This window comes from Notolepis coatsorum (assembly GCF_963971535.1).
Source record: "Notolepis coatsorum genome assembly, chromosome: 13".
In the NCBI taxonomy this organism is placed as follows: domain Eukaryota; kingdom Metazoa; phylum Chordata; class Actinopteri; order Aulopiformes; family Paralepididae; genus Notolepis; species Notolepis coatsorum.
The window spans coordinates 122672005-122686212 of record NC_140177.1 but is presented as its reverse complement, the minus strand read 5'-3'; the positions used below and the strand labels follow the sequence as shown (position 1 = coordinate 122686212).

At 42.7% G+C, this 14208-nt stretch overlaps 1 protein-coding gene across 1 annotated transcript in view; it reads left to right on the top strand.

Annotated features, from left to right (window-relative positions):
* Positions 1-14208, top strand: part of ltb4r2b (leukotriene B4 receptor 2b) — a 72569-nt gene that overhangs the window by 32594 nt on the left and 25767 nt on the right. The gene's annotated exons all lie outside the window — the stretch shown is intronic.

Below are 14208 nucleotides of genomic sequence, written 5' to 3'. Positions count from 1 at the left end.
GTATTCTGTCATCGTCTCTGTGTGCCCCTTCTTCAGGGCCGTTAACATTACGTAGAGGGACACTACTCGGGGCCTTCCCCGTCCGATGTAATGCTCCCTCAACACTCCCAGGCTTTCTCTGCCTTTGTCCTTCGTGTCGCGGAATATTAGCCCCAAGCTTGTATCGTCGAGCAGTGGTGCCAACTCACAGTATGCGTCCGCATTAAGCTTGTCGTCTTGGGCTTGTTCCTCCGCCGTCAGTGGTCCCGCGGGGGCCGCCAAGATCACCGCCTTGAGTCCCGCGCCGTGCATGCAACATAGCATGCGCTCTTCCCAGAGCTCATATCCCTCCGCTTTCCCATTAAATGAGGGCCATTTGCTTCTTCCCTTGGTCGCCATCCTCTTTCTTGGTGGTTGGTGGTAGGTGTAGCTTAAGCTTCGTTGGCCTAGTACGCTAGCCACGCGGTACTCCCGGTGCTACTCTGGCCTACACGTCAGCTAAGCTAGCTACCCTTATTATTTCGCCCCTGCGAGATCTGGGCCCATAACCTGTTAACAGAAATGGCTATGGGGCGACAATAATATGTACAAGAGGCATGGTTTCCGGGAGCTCCCGTAGCTCACCGCATATCTCGGCGCTATTTCTGCGTCGGGGAAAACCGTGCTTGTCACGGATCTGGGGGACACGAGTTCGACTCCCGGACCCGCCGTCATTTCTCAGAATGTCTTCCCCTGCTCTACATCCCATTTCAACCTGTTTCTGTCGGTCATGGTTGACCAGAAAAAAAGCGATAAACGCTAAAAAATAAAGTAAAAAAATAAAAATAAAAAAGGCATGGTTTCCATCTTTGGCCTTGCTCTGCTGGCAGCGGTTTATTCAGTCACATTGACTCATACCACAACAGCTCATGTGTTCTCCTCTCCGGGAGAGGCATGTGTGGGAAGAAGAAAAAGTAGGAGGGAACCAAGACTTATATACTCCCAACCTGGCGTAGACAGTAGAAGCTCCGCCTATAGCGCCCTCCAGTGGACACAGATATATACGCAGTCATGGGAGTAGTAGACGACAGTTACAGTTAGTTACAACCATACATACACCCTCTAGATTCAACATGCTGTAATCGGCTTTATTTCATCATGAGTAATGCTGGCCCTGATCAAGGTTATTTTGTTGTTAAAGAATAGTGCAAGTTCTTCACACTTAAAGAACTCTCTGTCTGCTTTTCAAGGGCCGCTCATGTAACATAAATTGTATTGTTTACAGTGGAAGTGTGACGTTCAAATTCCACAGACCACGTCCCAAAGAAAATGTATAAGTGGTGTTCTTTGTTGAGATGCGGTTGTTTGGAAATTCTGAACATTGACAACATTTGTTCTGTGTTTGTTTCCATAAGGATTCGTTTGTCACAATTTAGAATGTCAGACAGTCAGACTCACAATGTTTGTATAGAAATACGCTAGAAATCCCCCAGAAACACAGGCCTACATCTAATAGTCACTTTAAACTGTAACCTACAGAATAGATGACACAGTGGTGGTATCTTTGGTGGAATGTCTCTTTAACTTTTACCTACTCAGCTTGATATGGTGTGTATTTGTAAATTGTTGCTGCTGCTAAACTGTATTGCACATTGCATTTTACCCACAGCCAATTATTGCACATTGCTCATTGCACATCACATAACATACTTTTCTTGTTGGAACTGTACATAGCCTTTTTGTTATTTAAATTTGATATAGTATAATATCTACATCCTGTTATCTGCACTGCACACTTATTTAGAACTGTATATAGTCATCTTGCTGTTATTGTATCTTATTTTATTTATTATATGCACATTTTTATTTATTTAATAATAATAATAATAATAATAATAATAATAATAATAATAATAATAATAATAATAATAATAATAATAATAATAATAATAATAATAATAATAATAATAATAATAATAATAATAATAATAATAATAATAATAATAATAATAATAATAATAATAATAATAATAATAATAATAATAATAATAACAATAACAATAACAATAATAATAATAATAATAATAATAATAATAATAATAATAATAATAATAATAATAATAATAATAATAATAATAATAATAATAATAATAAGAAGAATAATAAGATCAATAAGAATAATAATAATAATAATAATAATAATAATAATAATAATAATAATAATAATAATAATAATAATAATAATAATAATAATAATAATAATAATAATAATAATAATAATAATAATAATAAATTCAATTTGTACCGCACTTTATATTTGTGAAAAGCTCAAAGTGCTACAGGAGATAAAGATAAAAAGTTAAATGAATAAAAACAATTAAAATGAATAAAACAACCAATGAAATGGAAGAACATAAAAATTCAAAAATATATATATATATAATAAAATGAATAGAAGTAAAAATAAAAGTAAAATAATTATTCAGGCAAATGCCTTGTTAAAAAGAAATGTTTTTAGGCCCCTTTTAAAAACCTCAACAGACTGTGGTGCTGTCAGATGGTCGGGGAGGGCATTCCACAGCCGAGGAGCAGCTGAGCAGAAGGCCCGGTCACCCATGGTGCAAAGGTGTGTCCTGTGTATGGGTTGGAGTTATTTATATTATATTGGATGCTGCTATGGTCGAGGAACCGCAACAAAGTGAATTTCACTCTTTTTGCTGTAAGGTACTGGACGACGTGACAATAAAATAATCTGAATCTGAATCTGAGGAGGAGTAGGGCCAGTGTTGAGTAGTAGATTAATAATAGTGGAAAAAAGGACTGTGAGTTTCCAGCATTTTATGTAATGATTTTAAAGAAGTAGTTTTTCCGTGCTAAGCGGATGTTTTTGTTATAGGCAGTTAATGCATCTTTGTATATATCACAGCCGATAGTGGTTTTTGTTTTCCTAAATTTTCACTCAGCTGCACGACATTTCCTTTTTTCTTTGTTGACCGCATTATAGTTCAACCAGGGGGAGGCTCTGGGATGACTGCAGTATCCCCAGGGAAATTACTGCAGTATCCCCAAAGAAATGACCAGGGGTGTAAAAAGTACCCAGAAATCGTACTCAAGTAAAAGTCAGAGTATCTGGCTAAAAACACACTTGAGTAAAAGTCAAAAAGTTTCAACTTTTAAATGTACTTAAGTACTAAAAAAGTAAAAGTAAAAACTTTTTTTCTGACTGTCTATACTTCTAATAATAATAATAATAATAATAATAATAATAATAATAATAATAATAATAATAATAATAATAATAATAATAATAATAATAATATCTTACATTTATATAGCGCCTTTCAGGAGACCCAAGGCGCTTAACAGCTAAGGGAGGGGAACAGGGAACAACGTAACTGTTAAGGATTGTATGCGACCCCAATTGCACGACGTCTGGAGTGGGAACACTGAGATCCTCCCGTGGAACAATAGAGAGCGAAGACGGTGTCCTACTCCAGGAAACGGCGATAGGTGGTAATGTACAGAGACGACCTGGCAAGGAGTGGAAGGCAACCAGCAGTACTAATACTCTCCCGAGGAGCTGATTGCCAACCACTCACAGGTGTGCGAGGAAGAAAGTTCGCCACGCCCCCTCGTTGGGCAGCATGCAGTCCTACCCAGCCCTCACGCGTCTATTCGAAGCCTAACCGGTTCATGCTTCCGCGTTCGCGTTTTGCTAATCTGATTGGCCACTGCCGTTTCTGGTGCGATCTGATTGGCCACTGACGTTTCTGGTCATGTGACATGTGCGCCCAATCGCGTGACGCGCCCATTTCCACCTCGACCAGCAGCAAACTACCTAACGCTAGTTTATCACTGGTTAAGCTTAGGCGACTCTTTCGAAGTTGGTTATGGTTAGAGTTTGGAATCAGGGCTGGCGTTCTATCGCCCTGCTCTAAGACAAACTCTAACCTTAACCAACTTCGAAAGAGTGCCTAAGCTTAACCGGCGAAAGAACTTGCCGTCACATGATTGGTGCGACCAGAAACATCAGTGGCCAATCAGAGCGCAAAACGCAAACGCGGAAGCATGAACCGGTTAGGCTTCGAATAGACGCAGCCCTCACAGTACGCCCCCTCCACGGGAGCCACCTGGCAACCAGCCAGGCCCGCAGGGCTGGGGGAAATTTTTTTTCAGAGAGCGGGGCAGGGGACATGACAGAGCAACAAACAAAAAATGGAGGCCATGCTAGCAGGAGAAGCTACACATAAAGTGGGGCTAGCAGAGGGACAGGGTGGCTGCCAGGGCATTACTGGCAACAGGGCCTATGCTAGCTGTAACACATACATCAGCATAGAGGCTGCGCTAGCTGCCGGAGCTAAACTAGCAGAATGGCTGGACTAGCATGAGAACACATGGGGTTAGCTGCAGGGGCTAAGCTAGCAGACGACTGGACTAGCTGAGGAAGCCGGTTAGCTGCAGGGGCTCTCTAATACACTGTCTGTGCCGGCTGGGGTCGTCGACAGGGCAAGGTCGTAACTGTTAAGGATTGTATGCAACCCCAATTGCACGACATCTGGAGTGGGAACATTGAGATCCTCCCGTGGAAGTCTAGAGAGCGAAGACGGTGTCCTACTCCAGGAAACGGCGATAGGTGGTGATGTACAGAAACGACCTGGCAAGGAGTGGAAGGCAACCAGCAGTACTAATACTCTCCCGAGGAGCTGATTGCCAACCACTCAAAGGTGCGCGAGGAAGAAAGTTCAGCACGCCCCCTCGTTGGGCAGCATGCAGTCCTACCCAGCCCTCACAGTAACAACAAAATAATAATCAAAAGGAAAGAAAGAAAGAATATGAAAGAAAAAAAGGGGGGGGGAAAGGAGTAATTTACGAATTTGGTGAAAAGGTGGGTTTTGAGTTGGGATTTGAAGGAGTGCAGGGATGTAACACTACGGATGTTTGGAGGGAGTGAGTTCCAGAGGGTGGGTGCGGCCACAGAGAAGGCTCTGGGACCAACAGTCCGCATGTTGGTGGTGGGGATGGAGAGGAGACCGGAGTCAGAGGGCCGCAGCCTCCGGGGCGGGATGTAGGGATGGAGGAGGTCAGCTAGGTACCGGGGGGCAAGGGAGTGAAGGGCTTTGTAGGTGATGAGGAGGATCTTGAAATTGATGCAGGACTTGACTAGAAGCCAGTGGAGGTGGATGAGGGTGGGGGTGATGTGGTGCCAGGACTTGATGCGGGTGAGAACCCTGGCAGCAGAATTTTGCACATATTGTAGCCTGTTCAGGGCATTGCTGGGTAGCCCTATGAGGACAGAGTTTTCATAGTCAAGACGGGAGGTGACGAAAGCGTGAATGGGAGTCTCTGCTACGGAGTTGGGGAGAGATGGCCGGAGTCTGGAAATGTTCCTGAGATGGAAAAAAACTGATTTGGTTATTGTTTTTATGTGGGAATGAAAGGAGAGGGTGGAGTCCAGTATGACACCCAGGTTGCGAACTTCTGGGGAAGGGTGGATTAGGCAGCCATGGTTGGACCTGTGAGATTTGTACTTTGTAGGTCTGCATTTTAAATGTAAGGAGTAAAAAGTATGTTTTTTTCTCTGAAATGTAATTGAGTAAAAGTACAAGTATACAAACCTAATAATACTCGAGTAAAGTACAAATCCCCCAAAACAGTACTTAAGTATTGTAACGAAGTACAATTACTCAAGTACTTTACACCCCCAAATGACTGCAGTATCCTCATGGAAATGACTGCAGTATTCTCATGGAAATGACTGCAGTATCCTCATGGAAATGACTGCAGTATCCTCATGGAAATGGCTGCAGTATTCTCATGAAAATGACTGCAGTATCCTCATGGAAATGACTGCAGTATCCTCATGGAAAATGACTGCAGTATTCTCATGGAAATGACTGCAGTATCCTCATGGAAATGACTGCAGTATCCTCATGGAAAATGACTGCAGTATTCTCATGGAAATGACTGCAGTATCCTCATGGAAATGACTGCAGTATCCTCATGGAAATGACTGCAGTATCCTCATGGAAATGACTGCAGTATCCTCATGGAAAATGACTGCAGTATTCTCATGGAAAATGACTCCAGTATCCTCATGGAAAATGACTGCAGTATTCTCATGGAAATGACTGCAGTATCCTCATGGAAATGACTGCAGTATCCTCATGGAAAATGACTGCAGTATTCTCATGGAAATGACTGCAGTATCCTCATGGAAATGACTGCAGTATCCTCATGGAAATGACTGCAGTATCCTCATGGAAAATGACTGCAGTATTCTCATGGAAAATGACTCCAGTATCCTCATGGAAAATGACTGCAGTATTCTCATGGAAATGACTGCAGTATCCTCATGGAAATGACTGCAGTATCCTCATGGAAAATGACTGCAGTATTCTCATGGAAATGACTGCAGTATCCTCATGGAAATGACTGCAGTATCCTCATGGAAATGACTGCAGTATCCTCATGGAAAATGACTGCAGTATTCTCATGGAAAATGACTCCAGTATCCTCATGGAAAATGACTGCAGTATTCTCATGGAAAATGACTGCAGTATCCTCAGGGATGACGGTGTCGAAATGCAGTTTCTTTAGACAGTGCACTAACATCTGGCGTGTTTTGGCCTGCTGTGTCTCTGTGCTCTGCCAATGAATACTTGGCTGTCTACGTAAGTGTGGCCGCAACTTGTGTGGAACTTCAAAAGCATTATACACCAGGGGTGAGTGTTAGAGTGGGTACATTTAGACAGCATGGTGGTGTGGTAGAAGGTAACCCAAACGCAGACAGGCAGGAAGGAGGCAGGTGTTGCTTCTCAAACAAAATAATGTTTATTAGTAAGGAGCAATAGGGCGTTGTGGAATAATATATTGTGAGGGACCCCTAACTATAACATCCCCCTCTCCTCTCCTTTGTTCCCTATCCTGTGTCCCCCCCCCCCCCCACTCACTTGACCTATCAAATGGGACCCCCCCCTCCCCCTTTTCACTATAAATATAGGGCTCCTCCCGACTGATTGATTGATTGATTGAAATGTTTATTAACAGATTGCAGAATGGGTACAGTACAGTACAGCTCAATACATACAATTGTTAAGAGGATGCAGACCTGAGAAAGACTTTCGTCTTGTTTCCATCAGGGTCCCCCATTTTCAATTCATCATATGACACACACGACATACAGATAGACAGTACTGCTACATCTATACATTTATGACATACCAGATTTTCAAATACAGTACTGTTTGTGATACTAAAAAAATCCAGAAAAAGAGTGTATATACATTTGACATAGAAACTGTGCATTGGGGGAGGTTGGGTAGGTGGGGTGGGGCTGTACATTGGAGGTGGGGGGGGGGGACACTGTACATTGGAATACTGACATACATTTGACGTAGAAACTGTACATTGGAGGAGGTTGGGTAGGTGGGGTGGGGTTGGGTGGGGCTGTACATTGGAATACTGACAAAGCCATGCTTGGTCTTTATTGTACAACTGGGTTAGGACATTTGTAGGGGCCAGTTTTGAATTGCAGTCTCCCGTAGGTGTTCTTTGAGAGTGTTTTTGAAGGTGGGTAGTGATTCACATTCCTTTACAGCTTTGGGTAGGGCGTTCCACATTGTTGTGGCATAATTGCGAAACGTGTTTAGTCCCTTGTTTGAGCCGAATCTGGGTTTTACATGATTTGTGGAGCTCCCTCTGGTGTTGTGATCGTGGTATTCACTGACCTTTGGGAAGTATTTTGACATGTACATGGGTACCTTGGTCGTGTAGTGTATCTTGTAGACCAGGCCCATTGCAAGTTGCTGTACTCTGTCGTCTACTCTAAGCCATCCTAGGTTGGCAAAGTGTGCAGGGGTGAGGTGGGTTCTAGGAGTCAGGTCAAGCAGTAGTCTGACTAGTTTGTTTTGAGATGTTTGTAATTTGGTTTTTAGTGCCTTTGAGGTGCTTTGGTACCATGAGGTGCAAGCATAGTCGTAGTACCCTTGAATGAGTGCTCCTGCCAGAGTCTTCAGGGTATTCTTGTTTACCAGGGAGGAGATCCGGTACAAGAATCGAGTTCGTTGATTGACTTTTTTTATTACATTGGATGCCATTTTGTCACAGGAAAGATTAGCCTCTAGGATGGAACCCAGGTAGGTAATTTCATCTTTCCTTGTGACAATATTGTCACCCACTGTAACTGAGAAGCCGTCGGTTTTGCTGAGTTTGTTATTTGAACCGAAGAGAATGGACTCTGTTTTGCCCATGTGTAATGATAGTTTGTTGTCGGCAAGCCATATGCAGATTTTGCCTAGTTCCGAGCTGAGGGTTTTTTCAACCTGTAACTTGTTCTTGTCAGAGACCAGCAGGGCTGAGTCGTCCGCAAACAGGAACAAGTTGCAGTCACAAGCTGACGACATGTAATTTGCATAAATTAGGAACAGTAGTGGTCCTAGTATGCTTCCTTGTGGAACACCACAGTTCACTGTGAGGGGGGGGATAGGGTACCGTTTACCTCCACCATCTGTTCTCTCCCCTCCAGGTAGGATTGTATCCAGCTCACTGATAAACTATCAAAACCAATTGCTTTTAGCTTGTCAATCAGAATGGAGTGATTGACAGTGTCGAAGGCCTTTTGTAGGTCTAGCATGACCATGCTGCAGTATTTGCCCGCGTCCACCTCTTGTTTGATGTGGTCGTTCAAATAGAGAAGGCATGTGTCAGTGGAGTGGGATGTTCTGAAGCCAGATTGGAATTCGTAGATTAGATTTTTATCCGTAAGGTACTTTTCGACCTGTTCGTATACTATTTTTTCCATGACTTTCGAGATGGATGTAAGGATAGAAACAGGGCGGTAGTTGCCTGGGTCTAATTTGCTGCCCTTTTTGTGCAGGGGTGTTACTCTCGCTATTTTGAAGTCCTTGGGGACGTGTCCCTGTTTTATGGAGAGGTTTATTATGTGTGTGATGACTGGGGTGATGGCGGCTGCTGAGTCTCTGAGGAATTTGGAGGGGATGTTGTCATGGCCAGTGGCCTTGTTCGGTTGGAGGGCGCTCAGTTTATTGAGTACCTCATCTGTAGTTACCATTTCCAGTTTGAAATCGTCTTTGTGGACGCCTAGGTTCTTGTAGTATGCTACTATGTGTTCTACCCCATACTGCCCTGAGTGGGAGGGTAGTTTGTTTACCAGTGTTGTGGCTATGTTTGTGAAGAAAGTGTTTAAGTAATTGGCTACATCCAGTTTGTCTGTGATGTGCGTGTTGTCCGTCTTTATGTTTATGTTTGAGAACCTGGTTTTAAGTTTTTTACTGCAGCCTAGTTGATTATTGAGTAATTTCCAAAGTTCACGTGGTTTATTTTTGTTTTCCTCAGTTTTGTCATTGATGAAATCTTTTTTTGCAGTTTTTATCATGGAGTTTACGTCATTTCTTAGTCTGTTTCTTTCTAGTTTGAGTTCAGTCACGTGGGCTTGGAGTTCACTGCTTGTGCTTTTGGTAAGCTTTGACTGACTTTTATGAAATTCAGAGAATTTTTTGTCTCTGGCTTTCATAGCGGTCAGTATTTCAGTGTGCATCCACGGCTCAGCGCGATTTTTTACCCTGGTGGTTCTTAGGGGGGCCATGTTGTTTAGTATTGTTGAGAATTTGGTTTTGAAGCCAAGCCAGGTTTCTTCAGCCAGTGTACCATTGAGTTCATCTGACCAGTCCAGGCTCTTCAGTTCAAGGTTAAAGGCCTCGCTAGAGTAGGTTTTGAGGTCTCTAGATGTGACCGTTTTGTGACAGCCAGCCTTTTGCTTTAGCTTTTTGCGGGAACAGAATATCATATAATGATCACTTAACCCGCATGCTATAACCCCTTTATTGGAGATCATGGACTTGTCGGAGGTCAGGATGAGGTCAATGGTAGTCTGGGTTGATTCACACACCCTTGTGGGTTGGGTGATTAGCTGGCTGAGGCCGTGCAGATCACAAAGCCTACTGAAGGCCTTGAAGACGGGTGCTGCTTTACGTAGCATGTCCGTGTTCCAGTCCCCAATAAGGATTTTTTCTACGCCCTCCACCCCAGTTAAGCACCCATCAAGTGTGTCATAAAAGCCACTCTGTTCTGGTGGTCTATAGATTGTGCCTATTAGTACTGATTTTGCCCTTTCAAATAAGATTTCAATCCATACAGTTTCAATCTCGTCATGGTTAAGGTCAGTACGGTTGCTGAATTTGGTATCTTTGTGTATATACACACAGACACCACCTCCATACTGGTTCCTATCCCTCCTGACGATTGAATAGTCCTCGATTTCTATCTCTGGATCCTGAACAGATGAGTCAAGTTTTGTTTCTGTGAAACATAATATATTAGCCTTACCGTTTAAAAACAAATGTCTGATTTCAGCCAGTTTGGGTTTCAAGCTGTTTATGTTTAAATGAAATATGTGAAGTCCAGACAACATTCAGTCGGTCCTCTTACCAACAGTATATATTTTCTAAGTCAGCCAGTCCCTGGTCACAACATATTAGTTCAGTCAGTACCCTCTTGGTCCTAACTAGGAAATCTACATTCCCTATTGCACATACTTTTAGCTAGTCTCTGGTTAAAACTCAGTCAGGGGATAGCACACTTTGACCCAGTACATATTTTAGCTAGTGCCTATAACACTCAGTCTGGGAACAGGTACCATTAACCCAGCAAATATTTCCTTCACACCTGAGGAAGACCGGGATACACGCATTCCCCCGTAACAATTCACAATACAGACCAAATAATCAATGCACGTCACTCTACTACTCAGCCATGATCTCAATATTAATATACACCGTAGATGCTCAAGCGTGCGCAGAGAAAGAGGGGGAATGCACCAATGCATTCCAATAAGGCCGGCTATCTACTCCCTTTTTCTCTATGCATGAGAGCGAAACACAGTTGCACAAGCACGAAAGTTTGCGACGCCAAATTGTAGGATATATCAATAGTAGGAATTGAGTCAAATGACAAGGGTGAATAACGAAAAGGGGAGACTACTCTCGTCTCTAACAAACAGGGAAAATAAAGAGAGACAATACTGTCTCCAAAATACATTAATACGAAATATGTAAGGGTGGCAGCAGCTTGTGTAGAACTTCAAAAGCATTGTACACCAGGGGTGAGTGTTAAGTTAAGTTGTACGTCTAGTTATTTCGAGTATCTTCCATACTATTTTAACCATTGTTTAAAGGCACTTTTGGTCAGTGTGCCCAAAATTCCAACTGGCAAGCATTCACTTTCAAATATGAATAGTGTGGAAGGTGCCAAAGGATAAGTGCAGGAAAGGTAGGACTAAACCTTGTTTCAATTTATGTAAAAAAAAATACAAATTTAAATAAAAAAGTATTCAACAAGTTATATATTTAATGGCCTCTGTAAATGCAACCCCTCTAACGGCGTCAACGTCCAGTCCTCTCACCTCTTCCTGTGGTAGAAACCGTATCAAATCAAATGTATTTGTAAAGCCCAAGATCACATGGAATAGCCCCCATGGGCTGTACAAGTCTTCTTGAACAAGTCAAGAAGAAACATCACAATAAATAAATAAAAAATAAAAACATAAAATTCAAATATGCGACACTCCCAGACATTCCCCAACGAAGATGAGGAACTACTCACTAAAAACCTAGCAATAGGGGGGGGGGGGGGGGGGGCGGGGGAGCACCACAGGCGACGTGGAGGAGAGAAACCTCAGATGGGCCGTTCCAACTTGGATGTCGGTGGTAATAATATAGTGTTGCTATGGATGATGGATGGGTGGAGAATAAAACAGGCGAATAGTTGGTATGTATGTACATATACATGTAATAAAACACATATATGTACATGCAATAGCTACTAAGGTACATTAGAACATTTTAGAAAATTAGAGAGAGCTAAGAACAACAACAACAAAAGAAAAAGCATAGGGAAACGAGTGCTGGTTCGAAAATAAGATAAAGGCTAAATGTCAAGGCTCGGAGCTCAAAATATCAGCGTCATATTCCATTTGGATGAATGTATGTATGTATGTATTCCGCTCTGATCCATTTGAAGTATGGGGGCGACGTAGAGAAGATCGCACCGCCTTGGCTATCACCACGAGACATCCACCACCTTGGCTATCACCACGAGACATCCACCACCTTGGCCATCACCACGAGACATCCACTCACAGAGAGACAGGGAGATGGGGACATGGGTTAGAGAGTTCCTGTGTTTGTAGTGGGCGGACATAGGAGCAATAAATAGATGTAATAAGCAAATATATGAATAGAATAGAAGTAATTAGCCCAGCAATGGAGTAGAGCAGGCATGGAGAGGAACGTTAGGGTTTTGAAAAACATGGTCTTTGACATTAGGCCGTGCAGGTTCCACATTGACCATATTCACATGGCGGCCATTTTCAGGGTGTTTCAAGTTTCAAGTTTCTTTAATAGTTGTCATACAGAAGTACAGAATACTTTCATACAAAATGCTTCTTACTGTTACGCTCCAGAGACTGTGCTAGACAAGATAGTATCAAATAACATAGTTTAGCATGTAATTTAGAAGTAGAAAATGAGGTCACAGTGTTCAGTATAGACATATGTACAATGTTCGATGCAGAATAGAGGTAACTGAGTTACCATATAATATACAATACTATGCAGTGTACTAATGTACAGTACTATATAGTGCAAAGCAGAAATGGGATGAGGTACAATTTAGGTACAATTTACAGTAAGGTGTACGAGTTGTAGTGCAATCCTTCATCAATAAATATAAAGTGTGGGGAGTGGGTGCTACAGTGTGTTTGTTTAAAGTGAGTGTGTGCTATAAAGTGTGTGGAGTGGGTGCTGCAGTGTGTTTGTTTAAAGTGAGTGTGTGCGTGTGGATGTGTGTGCTATGTGCGTTTGATGGTTGTTGTTGTGTAGTGTTCATTGTTCGTTTAGCAGCCTGATGGCCTGGGGATAGAAGCTTCTTCTGAGTCTTTCTGTGCTCGCCTTGAGACTCCGGTATCGCTTGCCTGACCGCAGCAGTTCAAAGAGGCAGTTGTTCGGGTGACTGGAGTCTTTAATGATTCTCTTAGCCTTGCCCCTGCAACGCTTGTTGTAAATGTTCTGGAGGGTGGGGAGCCCCCCTCCAATTGTGCGTTCGGCTGAACGTGTCACTCTTTGTAGTCTGCTTCGGTCTTGTGCAGTGCTATTCCCAAACCAGGAGGTGATGTTGCCAGTCAGGATGCTCTCTATTGTACATGAGTAGAAGTTCTTAAGGATCTTCTGACTGACTTGGAACTTCCTTAGGCGCCTGAGGAAGTAGAGGCGTTGTCGTGCCTTCTTCACAACACTGTCAATGTGTGTGGTCCATGTCAAATCCTCGGATATGTAGGCTCCGAGGTACTTAAAGCTGTTGACTCTCTCAACCGGTGCCCCGTCGATGCTGAGGGGGCTGTAGTCCTTGACCCCCGACCTCCTGAAGTCCACAATCATCTCCTTTGTTTTGCTGACGTTCAGGGAGAGGCTGTTTTCCTGGCACCATCCCGCCAGGACCTTGACCTCTTCCAGGTAGGCCCTCTCGTCGTTGGCAGAGATCAGGCCCACCACCACTGTGTCGTCAGCAAATTTGATGATTGTATAGCTACTCCGCTGAGCCACACAGTCGTGTGTGTACAGGGAGTAGAGGAGGGGACTCAGAACACAGCCCTGGGGGGAAAGGAAAGGAATCCCAACCTGAGCATGACATAATGACCACCGTGTGACATGGGGTGTAAAGTACTTGAGTAATTGTACTTCGTTACAATACTTAAGTACTGTTTTGGGGGATTTGTACTTTACTCAAGTATTATTAGGTTTGTATACTTGTACTTTTACTCAATTACATTTCAGAGAAAAAAAACATACTTTGTACTTACATTTAAAATGCAAACCTACAAAGTACAACGTACAAATCTCGCAGGTCCAACCATTTTAATTTGTTTCTCTGGCCGAACTGACGTTAGCGTTATTAATCCTGCGGCCGCACTTTATTTAAAAACAGCCAATCCAATCCCCATCAATGGAAAATTAACCCTCCCATACCCATGCTGATTGGTCCTTGTGCAAGACTAGAAAGCGGGGATCTTTGATTAAACACCTGCTATCAGAAGGTTTTTACTTAAACTTTTTAGTACTTAAGTACATTTAAAAGTAGAAACGTTTTGACTTTTACTCAAGTGTGTTTTTAGCCAGATACTCTGACTTTTACTTGAGTAAGATTTTGAGACGGTACCCATACTTTCACTTAAGTATA